This window comes from Callospermophilus lateralis, chromosome 13, assembly GCF_048772815.1.
Source record: "Callospermophilus lateralis isolate mCalLat2 chromosome 13, mCalLat2.hap1, whole genome shotgun sequence".
In the NCBI taxonomy this organism is placed as follows: Eukaryota; Metazoa; Chordata; class Mammalia; order Rodentia; family Sciuridae; genus Callospermophilus; species Callospermophilus lateralis.
This window is the reverse complement of record NC_135317.1, coordinates 18,707,260-18,724,840: the sequence shown is the minus strand read 5'-3', so window position 1 is coordinate 18,724,840 and position 17,581 is coordinate 18,707,260. Positions and strand designations below refer to the sequence as shown.

The 17,581-nt window shown below is 38.1% G+C and overlaps 1 non-coding gene across 1 annotated transcript; it reads right to left on the bottom strand.

Annotated features, from left to right (window-relative positions):
• Positions 1-1,068: 1,068 nt before the first annotated feature.
• LOC143379755 (U6 spliceosomal RNA) lies at positions 1,069-1,175 on the bottom strand. The gene has a single exon (XR_013088534.1). It is a non-coding gene; the product is annotated as a U6 spliceosomal RNA (small nuclear RNA).
• Between the last annotated feature and the right edge of the window lie 16,406 nt (positions 1,176-17,581).

Below are 17,581 nucleotides of genomic sequence, written 5' to 3'. Positions count from 1 at the left end.
CGCCAGCACTTGTTGTTGTTTGACTTCATAATGGCTGCCAATCTTACTGGAGTGAGATGGTATCTTAGGGTGGTTTTGATTTGCATTTCTCTGACTGCTAGAGATGGTGAGCATTTTTTCATGTACTTGTTGATTGATTGTATGTCCTCCTCTGAGAAGTGTCTGTTCAGGTCCTTGGCCCATTTGTTGATTGGGTTATTTGTTGTCTTACTGTTTAATTTTTTGAGTTCTTTGTATACTCTGGATATTTGGGCTCTATCTGAAGTGTGGGGAGTAAAAATTTGTTCCCATAATGTAGGCTCCCTATTTACCTCTCTTATTGTTTCTCTTGCTGAGAAAAAACTTTTCAGTTTAAGTAAGTCCCATTTGTTGATTCTTGATATTAACTCTTGTGCTATGGGTGTCCTATTAAGGAATTTGGAGCCCGACCCCACAATATGTAGATCAGAGCCAACTTTTTCTTCTATCAGACGCAGAGTCTCTGATTTGATATCTAATTCCTTGATCCACTTTGAGTTAACTTTTGTGCATGGTGAGAGGAGGGGATTCAGTTTCATTTTGTTGCATATGGATTTCCAGTTTTCCCAGCACCATTTGTTGAAGATGCTATCCTTCCTCCATTGCATGCTTTTAGCCCCTTTATCAAATATAAGATAGTTGTAACTTTGTGGATTAGTCTCTGTGTCCTCTATTCTGTACCATTGATCCACCCGCCTGTTTTGGTACCAGTACCATGCTGTTTTTGTTACTATTGCTCTGTAATATAGTTTGAAATCTGGTATCGCTATATCGCCTGATTCACACTTCCTGCTTAGAATTGCTTTTGCTATTCTGGGTCTTTTATTTTTCCATATGAATTTCATGATTGCGTTATCTATTTCTACAAGAAATGCCATTGGGATTTTGATTGACATTGCATTAAACCTATAACTTTTGGTAATATCGCCATTTTGATGATGTTAGTTCTGCCTATCCATGAACAGGGTATATTTTTCCATCTTCTAAGATCTTCTTCTACTTCTCTTTTTAGGGTTCTGTAGTTTTCATTGTATAAATCTTTCACCTCTTAAAAATATAGAACGCATCACGAATTTGCGTGTCATCCTTGCGCAGGGGGCATGCTAATCTTCTCTGTATCGTTCCAATTTTGGTATATGTGCTGCTGAAGCGTGCACTCAGAAAGATTCTTGGATGGATGTCAGTTACCCAGATGAATGAATATACATGTTAGTATTTATTGAAGTGAAAATTGTGCATCTTACTGTATGTAAATGGTAGCTCAATGTAAGTGGAAAAACATAGAATTAAATTCATAGAGGTGGCATCTGTGGCCTCTCACCTCCTGGTGGTAGAAACCTGAGCACCTCCACTCACTACATCTCGGTATTGGAATCACCAGGAAAACATGAAGACAAGTACTTGGTAGAAGACTTCACTCACACAGAAACAGCAAGCTTAGCTCCAATAGGGGGCGTGAAACCCCCACAGCCATGGTTTCCTCCTAGAGCTGACACAGGATATTGGTAGGCACAATCTATCTCATGCTATAGTAACCTTGTCCCCTCCCCACAAGGGGCAGATAGAGCAATGAGGCTGGCCAGGTGTCATATGTTGTGCATATAGGTTGTATTGTGTTTGTGCAGAACAAAGGATCACATGTTGCATCTGAAATAGAAAGATGCCCACACAAGGTAGCAAGTCCAATGCTGGCTGTGAGGACTCTGTCTCTTGGCTGTGTGAGGTTGACCTTTTGCATCTCAACATCTTCATTCTTTCCCTTCCACCTGGAATGTGCATTCCCTTTGTGTGCATCTGGCTGAATTTGACTTCATCTTAAACTCTTAGCTTAAATACACACATAATCCTTCCAGAACCCATAAATCTAAATTATTGAATAATGTGGAGCCTAGTAACTATTGGTTGAATAAATGTTTGAATGAATGAAATTTTATAAACATACTCTTTTGAGCTGGGCGCGGTGGTACACGCCTGTAATCCCAGCAGCTTGGGAGGCTGAGACAGGAGGATAGCGAATTCAAAGCCAACCTCAGCAAAAGCAAGGTGCTAGGCAACTCACTGAGACCACGTCTCTAAATAAAATACAAAATAGGGCTGGGGATGTGGCTCAATGGTTGAGTGCCCTTGAGTTCAATCCCTGGTACCAAAAAAATAAATAAAATAAAATAAACATACTCTTTTAAATATGCTTAAAAGAAAGGCATAATCTCTTTCACAATAGCTGTGTTCTAACAACAGTCTTACCTCTCATATCAAAGACTGTTTGCTGGTCATGCTTCACTACTGGTAGAGACAGGCCAAGAAACGGCACACAACCCAACCACATAGAACATATATCAAAAACTGAATGGCTCTCGAGAAAAGGATGGGGCCCAAAATCCCAAGGATGGAAATCTGGGCTACCTATTTCCATGGGTCATTGCCCAATTCAAGTAAAGGAGCAGAAAAGCTGAGAAGTTGAACAGGGGTTTTGGCAGATGCTTAAGAAAGGGAGAACAAAGACCAGGCCTAGTGGCCTGCTGAGAAAGGTCACTTGTGTTGGACCCTCCAAGCTTTGGATCCTCAGGTGAACTAAAAATAGGCTGGTTATCATAGGAATTTACAGCCAGCCTAGAATGGTCTAAAATAAATCATCTCTGATTTAACATCATCATCTGTGAGAATAACATCATCACAGACTCCAAATTACCCCTCTGGACTTGTTCATATTCAATATCAAGTCTCAATGGGAATAATCAGATAGATGAGCCAAGCCAATGTGACTGATACCAAAGAAATAAGAGCTAGTTGTAGTAAACCCTTAGAGCACAGATAATGATTAGCCACAAACTTTAAAATATAAAGCTGAATATCCTCTACTATCCCGATGTGATTCTGCAATCTGTATTTGGGGTAAAAATGGGAGTTCATAACCCACTTGAATCTAATGTATGAAATATGATATGTCAAGAGCTTTGTAAGGTTTTGAACAACCAATAAAAAAAATTACCTAAAAAAAAAGCTGAATATCATCACAGAAATCAAAGACATGATTGAGAATTTTGAGATGAATGGGATGATATTTAGTGAGCCAAGCAGATCTAGATTTCAAAGGACACTCCTGAGAGTTCTGGGACCCAAGCAGAATCAATGCTGATGAGTCAGCACCACCTCAGTCTGATATATATATATATATATATATATATATATATATATATATATATATAGAGAGAGAGAGAGAGAGAGAGAGAGAGAGAGAAATAGATTTTTTTTTGGAACCCAAGGGTGCTTAACTACTGAGCAATAACCTTTGTTTATACTTTATGGGCGTTTAACCACTGAGCAATGGCCCTTTTTTAATATTTTATTTAGAGACAGGCCCTTGCTGAGTTGAAGCAAAGTCTGAGTCAGGCCCCATGAAAACCGGTGTGATTCAGGTGACTGGAAAGAGCATCATGAAGTCATTTGCAGCACTGGAAAATGGGTCTTGAGCATCTGGGGTGAAATGAAACCCAGTATGAATCACATACTGGAGAGCTCAAGGCTCAGGAGGGTTGAAGGATTCATGTTGTTACTTTTTGACAGCCTCTTCAACAAATGGTGCTGGCAAAACTGGAAATCCATACGTAGCAAAATGAAATTAAATCTCTATCTCTCACCCTGCACAAAAATCAACTCAGGGGGGCTGGGATTGTGGCTCAGTGGTAGAGCACTCGCCTAGCACGTGTGAGCCCTGGGTTCGATCCTCAGCACCACATAAATAAAATAAAATAAAGATATTGTGTCCAACTACAACTAAAAAATAATATCAAACAAACAAACAAAAAAATCAAATCAGATACCCTGCGCCTAATAGAAGAAAAAATAGGCCCAAATCTTCACCATGTAGGCTTCAGACCTGACTTCCTTAACAAGACTCTTAAAGTGCAAGAAGTAAAATCAAGAATCAATAAATGGGATGGATTCAAACTAAAAAGCTTCTTCTCAGCAAAGGAAACGATCAATGATGTGGAGAGTCTGAAGAGAGACTGGGAAAAAAATCTTTGCCACATGCACCTCAGATAGAGCACTAATCTCCCAGATATATAAAGAACTCGAAAAACTTAACACTGAAAAAACAAATAACCCAATCAATAAATGGGCTAAGGAACTGAACAGATACTTCACAGAAAAAGAAATACAACTGATCAATATATGATGAAGGGGAGTGGGCCAAGTTGGTTCCAGACCGGTCTGCAGGCGCTGCTGTGAGGGCAGAAGAGTGTGGAGAGGAGCAAAGTCTCTCCTAGATCTCACAGCGGCAGCCGGGGAGGTTCATAATAAATAAGAAATAATATAAGACAGGAAAATAACTAAATATTTTTATCATGTTGTCAATGGATCTTTATTTATATATGTGGTGCTGAGAATCAAACCCTGTGCTTCACACATGCCAGGAAGAAGAGAACAGGAGAGGAGTCTTTGGAGCAGACAGGAGAGTTCAGTTGTTGTGAAAAGCAAGGAATCCATGTCCTCTGTTGCTGGGGATCTCCAAGTCACTTGCTGGTTTTGCTGAGCCGGGTCTGGGTGCCATCTGGAAATGGAAGAGAATATTTACAAAAGAAAATACATTCTTCAGGTCTATATTGAAAGTGATGTGTGGTTGTAGTGACCCAGTGTGCTTAAATTAATTCTGCTGTGAGAAACTGCTTGTGGGGGCTGGGGATGTGGCTCAAGCGGTAGCGCGCTCTCTTTAAAAAAAGAAAAAAGAAACTGCCTGTGGGAAATCCACCTGAAATTGTCAATTCAGTAATCTTTTACATTTTAAGACTTGTCTGAAAAAAAAAAAAACACTCTTGCAACCACAGTTATTCATACTTAAGATGTGAATAAAATTATGTATTTAAAAAAAAAACATTTGAAAAAATGTTCCTCATATCCAGCTATAACAGAAATGCAAATCAAAACTAAGATTTCATCTCGCCCTAGTCAGAATGGCAATTATTAAGAATATAAACAAAAATAAGTGTTGGCAAGGATGTTGGGAAAAAAGTACACTCATACATTGCTGGACTGCAAATTGGTGCAACCGCTATGAAAAGCAGTATGGAGATTCCTCAGAAAACTTTGAATGGAACCACCATTGACCCAGTTATCCCACTCCTTAGTATATACCCAAAGGACTTAAAATCAGTATACTACAATGGTGCAGCCACATCAATGTTTACAGCAGCTCAATTTGCAATAGCTAAACTATGGAACCAACCTAGATGCCTGTCAACAGATGAATGAATAAAGAAACTGTGGTACATATGCACAATGGAATATTACTCAGCCTTAAAGAAGAATGAAATTATGGCATTTGTAAGTAAATGGATGGAACTAGAGAATATCATGCTAAGTGAAATAAGCCAATCCCAAAAAAACAAAGGCTGAATAGTTTTCTCTGATAAGTGGATGCTGACCCATAGTAGGGGGGGGTTGGGTAGAAAGGAATGAAGGAACTTTAGATTTTGCAGAGGCTAGTGAGGGAGAGGTGGGGCTGTGGAGATGGGAAGGATGGTAGAATGAGGCAGACATTATTACCCTATATACATGTATGTTACATTACCAGTGTGACTCTGCACCATGTACAGCCGGAGAAATAACTTGAGCTCCATTTTATACAATGTGTCAAAATGCATTCTATTATCATGTAAAACTATTCTTTAAATGCTGTTCTTTTTTCCCTAGCTGAAGAGTAGGAGAGCTTGTGTGTGGAGGAAGCACTGCCAACTGACCCAAGGCTGTGAAGTGGAGACTAGTTGTGAGAATCAGGCCATCTTGCCATTTTCTCCAGGAGAAGGAAAACATGTACAGGAATTCCTTTATTGAACTCCTAATGGATATATGAAATGGTATCTATTTTCTGCTAAATGTGAAATTTAGAAATACCTGGACAACACTGCTTTGTGTTAAGATGTGGACTTCTAAGTTATGTTGCCAATAGATCTTTCCAACCTACCTAGCCACAAGAAGCCCAAGCCAATTTGCTTTTATGAAAAGCATTCATAGGGGGCTGGGGCTGTATCTCAGTGGCAGAACACTTGCCTAGCATGTGTGAGGTGCTGGGCTCGATCCCTGCACCACATAAACAAACTAAATAAGCAAAATACAGGTATTATGTCCATCTACAAAAACAAAAGCATTCATAGCTGAGCAGGGAACATAAGCAAAGATGGATCATCCTAAGCAAGCTGCAAATTCATTTTTAAGACATGACACATGGGAGCAGACAACAGTGACCCCTGTCTGCCTGTGCAGAAGGAGGAGGAGCAGGTGACCACGACCCTGGCCCACCACGTAGTGGGAGCTTTGTCCCATCTACCAAAGCATGTGGTAGTTTTCCCCACCAGCTTCCATCTAGTGACAACAGCCAGGGCCTACAAGACCATCACTCAGGTTCCTGCAAGGATGCTACAAGATTATAAGGTAGAAACTGTAATACCTTGAATTCACACCACTAGAGAGGAAGACACACAGACAATATGAAGAAACAAAAAAGTGCCTGAAACAAACCAAGCTGATACAATAATAGATTCCATTGGCAGCACAATAGCTGAAATGTCAGAGAAGCAGTTCAGAAATTACATAATTAAAATGATCTACAAAGCAAAGAATGAATTAAGAGAGCAAATACAGGGAAAAATTGATCACTCCAACAAAGAGAAAAGACAGCAAATACAGGTAGCAAAAGATTACTTCAAGAGAGAGCTAGAGGGGGCTGGGGATATGGCCCAATTGGTAGAGTGCTTGCCTTGCATGCACAAGGCCCTGGGTTCAATCTCCAGCATAAAAAAAAAAAAAACCACAGAAATCCTTGAAATGAAGGAAGCAATAAACCAAATAAAAAATTCAATAGAAAGCATCAACAACAGACTAGATCACTTGGAAGAGGAATCTTAGGCAATGAAGACTAAATATATAATCTTGAAAATAAAGTTGGCCACACAAAATGGTGCAAATGGTGAGAAACCATGAACAGAACCTCCAGAAATTATGGAACAACATGAAAATACCAAATCTAAGAATTATCAGGATATAGGAAGGCACAGAGATACAAACCAAAGGAATGCACAATCTCTTCAATGAAATATCAGAAAATTTCCAAAACATAAAGAATGAATCAGCAAATCAAATACAAGAGGCTTACAGGATACCAAATGTACAAAATCACAACAGATCTGCACTAAGGCACACTATAATGAAAATGCCTAGCATACACAATAAGGATAGAATTTTAAAAGCCAAAAGATAAAAGTTTCAGATTACATATAGGGGGAAATGAGTTCAAATCTCAGCAGATTTTTCAACCCAGACCATCAAAGCTAGGAGATCCTGGAAGAACATACACCAAACTCTTGAAAGAAAATGATGCCAACCAAGAATCTTATAGCCAGCAAAATGAAGCTTCAGGTTTGATGACAAAATAAAAACCTTCATTGATATACAAAAAATTTTTAAAAATTAGAACAAGAAAGCCTACACTACAGAATATTCTCAGCAAAATATTCCATGAGGAGGAAATGAAAAACAATAATTAAAAATCAGCAAATGGAGGAACTACACTAAAGAAAAATCTACTCAAAGGAGAAACTTACTCAAGTTAAAAACCAAATAACCAGGAATACAAACCATGTCTCAATAATAACCCTGGCAGTATGTAAAAAAGTGGATGAGTAACCAATGTGATTCTGCAATCTGTATATGGGGTAAAAATGGGAGTTCATAATCCGCTTGAATCAAATGTATGAAATATGATATGTCAAGAGCATTGTAATGTTTGAACAACTAATAATAAAAAATAATAACCCTGAATGTTAATGGCCTAAACTCATCAATTAAAAGATATAGCCTGGCAGATTGGATTAAAAAAACAGATCCAACAATATGCTGTAGATCCAACAATATGCTGTCTTTAAGAGACATATAAGAAAATATATCCACAGACTGAAGATAAATGGATGGGAAAAAATATATATCACTCACATGAGCCATGTAAACAAGCAGGGGTTTCCATCCTAATATCAGATAAAGTGGACTTCAAACCAAAGTTAGAAGAGATAAAGAAGAACATTTCAGGGTTGGGGCTGTAGCTCAGTGACAGACCGCCTCACTTGCACATGTGAGGCATTGGGTTTGAATCTCAGCACCACATAAAAAAATAAAAATATTGCATTCATATATATATATATATTTTTTTTTAAAGGACATTTCATACTGCTTAAGGGAACCATACATCAACAAGACATAATAATCATAAATATCTATGCCCCAAGCAATGGAGAATCTATGTATATCAAACAAACCCATCTGAATTTCAAGAAGCAAGTAGATTACAACACAATAATAATGGGTGACTTTAATATACCTCTCTCACCACTGGATAGGTCTTCCAAACAAAAACTAAACAAAGAAACTATAGAACTCAATAATACAATCAATTATTTAGACTTAACAGACACATATAGAGTATTTCTTCTATCATTGAGCAAATACACCTTCTTCTCAGCAGTACATGGATCCTTCTCTAAAATAGACCATATATTATGCCACAAGGCATTATCTCAGCAAATATTTTAAAAATAGAGATACTACCCTGTATTCTACCAGATCATAATCTAGTGAAATTAGAAATTGATGATAAAATTTAAAAAAATAGAAGCTCCTCCAAAACCTGGAGACTAAATAATATGGTATTCAATGAGCAATGGATAGCAGAAGATATCAGGAAGGAGATAAAACGTTTATTTGAGACAAATGAGAACACTGATACAACATATTAAAATCTCTGGGACACTATGAAGGCAGTATTAAAAGGAAAGTTCATTGCATTAAGCTCATTAAATAAAAGAGTAAAAAGTCAACAATGACCTAACGTTACATCTCAAAGGCTTAGAAAAAGAAGAACAAATCAACACAAAAAAGTAATAGAAGACAGGAAATAATTAAAATCAGAGTTGAAATCAATGAAATTGAAACAATTCAAAAAATTGACAAAACGAAAAGTTGGTTCTTCAAAAAAGTAAATAAAACTGATGTCCTTGGCCATACTAATGAAGAGAAGGAGAGAGAAAACTCAACTTAATAAAATTTATGATAAAAAAGGAAATTATCATGATAGACACTATTGAAATACAGAAGATCATTAGACACTATTTTGAAAAATTATACTCCAATAAAATAGAAAATCTCAATGACACCAACAAATTTCTAGAAACATAAGATCTGCCAAACCAAATCAGGAGGACATATACAATTTAAAGAGATCAATTTCAAGCAAGGAAATAGAAGGTGCCATCAAAAGCCTACTAACCAAGTAAAGCCCAGAATCATACAGATTTTTAGCCAAGTTCTACAAGACCTTCAAAAAAGAACCAATTCTCCTCAAATTATTCCATGAAATAGAAAAGGAGGAACCCTTCCAAACTCATTCTATGAGGCTAGCATCACCCTGATACCAAAACCAGTCAAAGACAAAAGGCAATAAAACTTCAGACCAATATCCCTGATGCACATAGACACAAAAATTCTCAATAAAATCCTGGCCAATTGCATATAAAAACATATTCAAAAGCTAATGCACCACAATCAAGTGGGGTTTGTCCCAGGAATGCAAGGTTGGTTCAACATACAGAAATCAATAAATGTAATATATCACATCAATAGACTTAAAGACAAAAATCATATGATTATCTCAATAGATGCTGAAAAAGCATTCAATAAAATACAGCACCCCTTCATGTTCAAAACACTAGAAAAACTAGGAATAGTAGGATCATACATCAACATTGTAAAAGCTGTCTATGCTAAACCCAAGGCCAAAATCATTCTAAATGGAGAAAAATTGGAAGCATTCTCTCTAAAAACTGGAACAAGACAGGGATATCCTCTTTCACTACTTCTATTCAATATAGTCCTTGAAATTCTAGCCAGAGTAATCAGACAAAAGAAATTAAAGGAATACGCATAGAAAAGAAGAACTGCAACTATCAATATTTGCCAACGACATGATTCTATATTTAGAAGATCCAAAAAATTCCACCAGAAAACTTCTAGAAATAATAAATGAATTCAGCAAAGTAGCAGGATATAAAATCAATACCCACAAATCAAATGCATTTCTATACATAAGTGTAGAGAATCAGATGTGACTGCTTGCATGCTTGCAAACAAGACTTTTTGCAGTCTTTGGTGGAGCCTGCCTGCAAACAGGATGTTCTGCCAAGGATGTAGAGAATCAGATAGGATGACTACTTGTGTGCTTGCAAACAAGATGCTTTTTGGTCCTTGGTGGAGGTTGTCTGCAAACAGGATGTTCTGCCAAGTGGGCTGGAAGGACTCTGAGAAAAGAACATTACTTGCAAACAAGAATGTTTACCTGTTCTTAAGGAGCAGAGCTCAGAATGCTCCAGCCCAAGAGTAGATTAAAACATGATCAGCAAATTACTTCTGATTAGTAAGTTACTTTTGCACATAATGTTTTGCAAGCTTATAGACCTGAGTCATTGCTGTTGGAATGATGCCTTCTTTGTTCACAATACTATATAAAGACTGCTGTATTCAATAAAGGGAGCTGCTTCTTCTTCTTCTTGCTCATGCTGACCTGCATTTGAGTTCTTTGTGACAATTGGCGTAGTCGGCAGATTTCAGCACCGAAAGGGTAAGCACCCCTGGTTGCGAAAACGAAAGGGGTACTTTTGGGATTAACATGGGAAACTCCCAATCCTTAAAGGAACAATATGTAGAGTTACTACAAGGATTATTGCATTCCATAGATGTAAAAACATCTCATAAGAGACTTAAGGAGTTATTTAAAATTATAGAATGTCATTGTTACTGGTTCCAGTATGAAACCAAGGTCCACTTAAATTTAGGGAAATGGAAACTCATTCAAAAAGAGCTCCGTAAACAGCATCAGGCAGGAAATGTTATTTCTTTAAAGATTTGGACATTGTGTGGTGCTATTACTCAAACATTACAATTATTAGAGAGTAATAGTGAAAAGGGTTCTCATCATGAAGTCAAAGTTGATATGTCAAAATCTGATACTAAAATTAATTAAACGGAGCTCAGGAAAGATATCTGTGGTACTGTAGGTGATTCTCCTAAATCAGATTTGGACAATGAAAGGGATTTAGAAAGTTCAGATAGTGACTCTAGTATGAAAGAAATAATGGAGGCCTTTGTGGAACAAATGAAATTAAAAAGCGAAGGTCCTCTCTTAAACCTACCGCTCCTTCTTATGCTTCCCTTTCTCCAATTACAAAGTCTAAAGTTGGTGTGGATAGAGAACATCAGCGCTTTTCATTTCCTCTTATTATAATATATGATGATGATGATCTTCCAGCTCCCCCTGGCAGTTTTATTAATCCACCACATTTGTTTCCTATTACTAGACAACAAAACCCTCATAATTCCCAAATGATTGATGTTCAGTATACTGCAATGGAATACAAGTTTATAAAGGATTTAAAAGCTGTGGTCTCTCAATATGGCCCTCAGTCTCCCTTTGAGCTAGGTATGTTAGAAAATTTAGGAATTTCTAAATTACTTATTTCCTTGGACTGGGAGGCATTAGCAAAAACAGTTTTTGAAGGATCTCAGTGGTTTCAGTTGAGAAGTTGGTGGGAAGATGAGGCACAGAAACAAGCTCAAGAGAATGAGACTCAAAATCCTCCTGAACCTATGGAGGATAAAATAATGAGGGAAGGTAATTACTGTGCCTTAAGAGAACAGGCTCAATATACAGATCAAGATATTCAACAAGTTTGACAGGTTTTCTTGAGAGCTTGGAGACGTGGTCAAACACAACCTTTCTTTACTAAAACCATACAAAGGGCTACTGAACCTTATACTGATTTTCTTTTGAGACTGCGTACTGCGGTAACGAGGGCGGTGGGTCAAGATCAAATAGCAAAGATATTATTGGAAACATTAGCATTTGAAAATACAAACCCTGAATGTAAACATATTTGGGGGCCATTAAAGGACAAAATGCCTCATTGGGTGAAAATATGAGAGTTGTGCTGGAGTGAGAGGAATTAAACATCAAGCTTCCATATTTGCTACAGCAATGGCTGGAGCCCTTAAACCCAATGAATCAGGGGCTTGCTTTAATTGTGGAAAAGCAGGTCATTTTCAAAAAGATTGTCACAAAAAGGTAACAATAATAATAATAGTATATCTCCCAAGACAAAAAAGATTCCACCTAAAGTTTGCAGAAGATGTAAACGAGACAATGGGTGTCATCCCTGGGGCCCATAAACAATACCAGGGACCACCTCTCACCTCTCATTGTTCCCCGAAACAATGACCCCCAGATGGGTCACCCATCAAACAATCCCAGGATAATACTCAGTTAACTATTGATAATCTTTATGCAGCTACCCAATAAAGTACTGCTTCTGACTTACCTATTAGTGAAAATGTCTTAATGTCTCCTGGAGGTGGTATTTATAAAATAAAGACTGGTGTTTATGGACCTCTTTCCTCTAAGAGTTTTGGATTAATTGTCAAACTTAGTAGCTCTGCCTTAGGAAGCATCCATGCAATTGCTGGAACTGTTGATCCTGATTTTACAGGTGAAATTTTCATCATGACATATTCTACCCAAACCCTTTCATTGATTATTGGAGAATAATAAATAATAAATAAATAATTAATAAAAAATAATAATTTGCCCAGATTTGTTGTTATCTTTTTTTCAATTTCCTTCTAAAAATCAATCAAGAAGTGGAGGATTTGGTAGCACGGGAAACTATATATTTTGGGAAACTTTAATTACTTATCATAGACCCTCTTTAACTCTAAATATTCAAGAAAAATCTTTTGAAGAATTATTATATACTGGGACTGATGTCTCAGTTATTTCCATAAAACAATGGTCACAAGAATGGCCTAAACAAAAATGCCAAATAACATTAAATGGAGTTTGTGAGGGGAATGGGAAAAAATAAGGAGAGAAATGAATTACAGTAGATGGGGTAGAGAGAGAAGATGGGAGGGGAGGGGAGGGGGGATAGTAGAGGATAGGAAAGGTAGCAGAATACAACAGTTACTAATATGGCATTATGTAAAAATGTGGATGTGTAACCGATGTGATTCTGCAATCTTTGTAATGTTTTGAATAAAAAAAATAAAATAAAATAAAATAAAATAAAATAAAATAAAATTTTTGTCAAAAAAAAAAAAACATTAAATGGATTAGGGGCAGTGGCAGATGTGTGGGTCAGTTCTGGCCCTCTGTCATGTCATACCTTAGAAAATATTAGGTTTCTAAGAACTTTTTACATAATTAATGTTCCAATTAATATTTGGGGCTGAGATATTTTGTCTCAATTTGGAGCCCATATTCACATTCCTTCAAAAAACTTATAACCACTGTTCAGTCCCCTCAAGCAATGCCATTAACATGGTTAACTGGTACTCCTAAGTGGATTGAACAGTGGCCTTTAAATAAAGAAAAGCTCGAGGCATTAAAACAATTAGCTACTAAACAATTACAGGCTGGACATATTGAATATTCTACATCACCTTGGAACTCCCCTGCATTTGTTGTTAAGAAGAAGTCTGGAAAATGGTGACTATTGACAGATTTAAGGGAAATTAATAAATGTATTAAACCTATGGGGGGATTACAATTAGGATTTCCCTCTCCTACAATGATTCCAAATAAATGGTCAATTTCTGTTATTGATTTAAAAGATTGGGTTTTTTTGCTATCCCTCTCTAACCTCAGGATAAGAAAAAATTTGCTTTTACAGTACCTAAATATAATCATCATCAACCTGTTAAATGTTATCAATGGACTGTGTTACCTCAAGGTATGATTAATAGTCCTACCTTATGTCAGGAATTTGTTGCCCGAGCCTTAGAAGCAGTTTGACAACAATTCCCTCATTACATTTTATATCATTTTATGAATGATCTTTTATTAGCAGCCCCTACAAACAATGAACGTGATTGTTTTTATGAAGCAGTTCTAAAGGTGATAGACCCAACCTGATCTTTTCTTAAAATTGGGAGCCATCTCGCCACAAAGCCATGAAAAGATAATTTCGGCTTTACTATAAATTACTGCAAATTCTGAACCTGCTTGGAATGCCTACCCGTGCTTGAGCTCACACATGCCTGGCTCTCTGACCAGATAGCAGCCCTCTCTGAAACTCACAAATCTTGGCCTTCCCTGGCCAGATAACGACCCTCTCTGAGGCTCTAATGACCTTCATAAATTCTGATGTCGGGGCCAACAAAAATGTAAACTACCATTTGTGTTTTGCTCGTCAGAGTTCTGTTATCTGTAACCCCCTTTGTGTAACTTTCTGGGCTATAAAGCTGGGCTGCAGGAAAGCTGCAGCTGCTGTCTTGTTCCCACGGTTTTGGGTGGGAGAGGCAGCCCGGCCGGTCGAAACAATAAGCTTGCTTTAATTTGATTTTAATTGGAGTCAGTGGTCTTTTCTTGCATCCTGGTCTAACATTTTGGAGTTCCCCAGCGAGATGACCCTGCCAGACCAGACCACAAGACCAGAAATCTGGAAATTCTGAAGCCGGCCTTCGCTCCAGGGCTCCGGGCTGGAGAGCCACTCTAGGGGGTGCGCACCTTGAGACATTCCAAGGCTTCGGAGTGAGCCTCAGTTCCCAGAGCACTGCAGTGAACTGCTGCACTAAAACTATTAGCAAGCACCTGGTGGAGGAGGCCTCCATAGGTAAGTGGCGCCTTTGTAACATCTGGTATCTGGTTAAGGGAGATCTCTTCTGATGACAGAGAGGTGGCCTGGTGAGGCTCACATGTACTCCTGTCCGGGACAGTAACGAGAAATAATTCTGTCCTCTGTTCTGTTCTGTAGGGAATTCCTCTGGAAAGGTAGAGAGGTGCTGACAGGCACGCACGTGCTCCTACCCAGGAGCTTTAGCAAGACGTTGCATTGCTCCTTTGTTTTTCTGTTTCGGCACCAGGTTTTTGTTTTCTTGTGTTTTGTTCTGTGTTCTATATGTTTTTTTGTTTGTTTGTTTTTTGTCTTTTGTTGTGTGACTTCTGTGGTAAAAACTTAAGGATATTGGACATGAAAATGGGTAATAAAGCAAGTAAGCCTGACACCCCTTTGGACTGTGTTTTAAGGAACTGTGATAAACTTTACCCCCCTTTGTTAAGCAGGATGAGAGAAGGCCCTAGTTGGCTGCCTGGAGCACACCCACTGCAGAGGGCAATGCCTGCTGGCGATCTAAGAACTGAGTATCTCCCAGATTAACAAGTGAAACTCCTTTAAAACTTCTTGTCCCTCCAGATCAAGAGAGTCACAACCTTTGGGGCAGAGTTCCCTGTGTCTCTCCTTTGTTAGCAAAGCAATAAACCTCCCTTTTTCTTTTTCTCAAAACCCTGTCCTCATTATTAAATTCGCATTTATTGGCTTCAAGGTCAGGAAGGGAACTTTCAGTTACAAATTTTGACACCTCAGAGGGAACTCTAAAGGATCCCTGGGGAACTTTTTGAGAGCTTACTACTGAAATGTTAGGAGATATGGAGTGTGCCTGGGGTGGAACCCAACCAGAGGAGCTAATCCTGTAAGTAAAAGGAGGGACTGAGGGACTCTCAGCAGCTGCCAAGCCATGTTGCTTCAGGAAATTCCTGCCTTCCTTCCATGCACTGTAAGGATTATGCCACCTCTGTCTACATAAAAAAAGAGAAAAAGAAAAAGAGGACACTAAATGCAGTAAAGTTGCCATCGAGACCCTTGATTTTACATTTCAGGTTGCCCCTCTGTGAAAACATCTGGTCCCCTTGTGGGGACATCTATGGTGCCATTGGTGTAGGAGATTTTTCTCTTATCTGCTCTGTTTTAAAGGTTTCTGTCTGTCAGCCATAGTCTGGAGCTCCTTTCTGTCTGTCTGCCCTGTGTCTTTGTTTCTGGCCCTCTAAGACACCAGGAATAATGTGTTGATATTATAAATTGTTTCTTGGGAATAATCTTGGCTGAATGTGTGTCTAAGAGATAATATTTTATTGTAACAATCTGGTATCTGAATGGGTTTCTGAAGCATTGCACAATGTTGCAGTTAAAAGTTGGGTTTGGGTAATTGTTTAGTTTATGATTTCAGATAATTCATGCCAGAGAATTTAAATACTTAGGATGGAAAACTAAAGAACTCTACTTCCAAGTTGGTAAGTAACTTCCCAATCATTCAGTTTTTTTCACCAATTTTTGAATTGGATAGCCTGGGAAAATGTCACTGGGTGTACCAGTGCATTAATTTGGACAAGGATAGTAAATCATAGTATGGTATCTGTTGACAAAACAAGATGTAAAAATACAAAATTTTGTGAATTGTATCTTAAACTTGTATCATAATTTTCAACATCCGAACCTGAAAATTATGACTTTTGGCTAAATTGCCTTAGGCCTGAAGTGTCTGCTCAGAATACCAGTTTTTCCCTGCTCCTTACAGACCTCAGCCAGGACTTATTTGAAATGAAAGAAGTAGGAGACTGATCTGAGGCCTAAGGAAAAAAAAAAGTAAATTGTATGGTATTTACTAATTACTGGCCAGTCATTTTTTCTAGGACTCTTTTTTTTTTTTTTCTTAAATTCTGTATTTTTTGAGCTCATGATTTTGATCCTACAGACCTAGGTTAATGTTTTTCTGATCAGTTCTATCTTTGATCAATTGTGGAGTTTTTAAACATTGCAATGGAGATTTCACCTGCGAAAAGCTACAAGGCCTTTACTATTGTGTTATGTGTGCACACTTGTGTTATGTGTGCCGCAGTCTGGCTGGGCACAAATCTACGAGCCGCCACAAAGCACTTGTATGTTCAAACAGGAAACTTTCTTGCCTGAACTCCAATAGCACTCCACGCACACTCCCCAGGAACTCTCCAGAACGCCACCCACACGGCCCTCAGGAACACCACACATCAACCTGAACTCCCTCCACTGGGCTGCGCGCACACTCACTCTTGGAACCCCGCAAGAACTCAACGGGAATTCCAAAGTAGCGGGTGCCTGAGGCAGCAAGAGCCACCCTATTACTGGACAGTAAAGTTCTAATATACAATTAAATACACAGCCTGTTTCAATCCAGCATCATTCAGTCACAGCAATTATAGACAGCTTAACTTAATATCATCATCTTAATGGCTCGCCTCTCAACCATTACTTCTGGCAAAATGCCAGGGGCCATTCTGACTCGGCTGTGGCTCTCAGCAATGTGTTGTATGTCTATATGTACGTATGTCCGTATATCATATATATGATATACAAATTAACATATATAAGGAGCGCTCATAAAAACAAATTTTTAAAAAATGGATCCAAAGATTTTTAATTCACGTGATTTAAATGGTTCAATTTTTTTTTTTTATTGGTTGTTCAAAACATTATAAAGCTCATGATATATTATCTTTCATACATTTGACTCAATTGGGTTATGAACTCCCATTTTTACCCCAAATACATATTGCAGCATCACATCGGTTACACACTCACCTTTTTACATAATGGCATATTAGTGACTGTTGTATTCTGCTACCTTTCCTATCCCCTACTATCCCCCCTCCCCTTCCCTC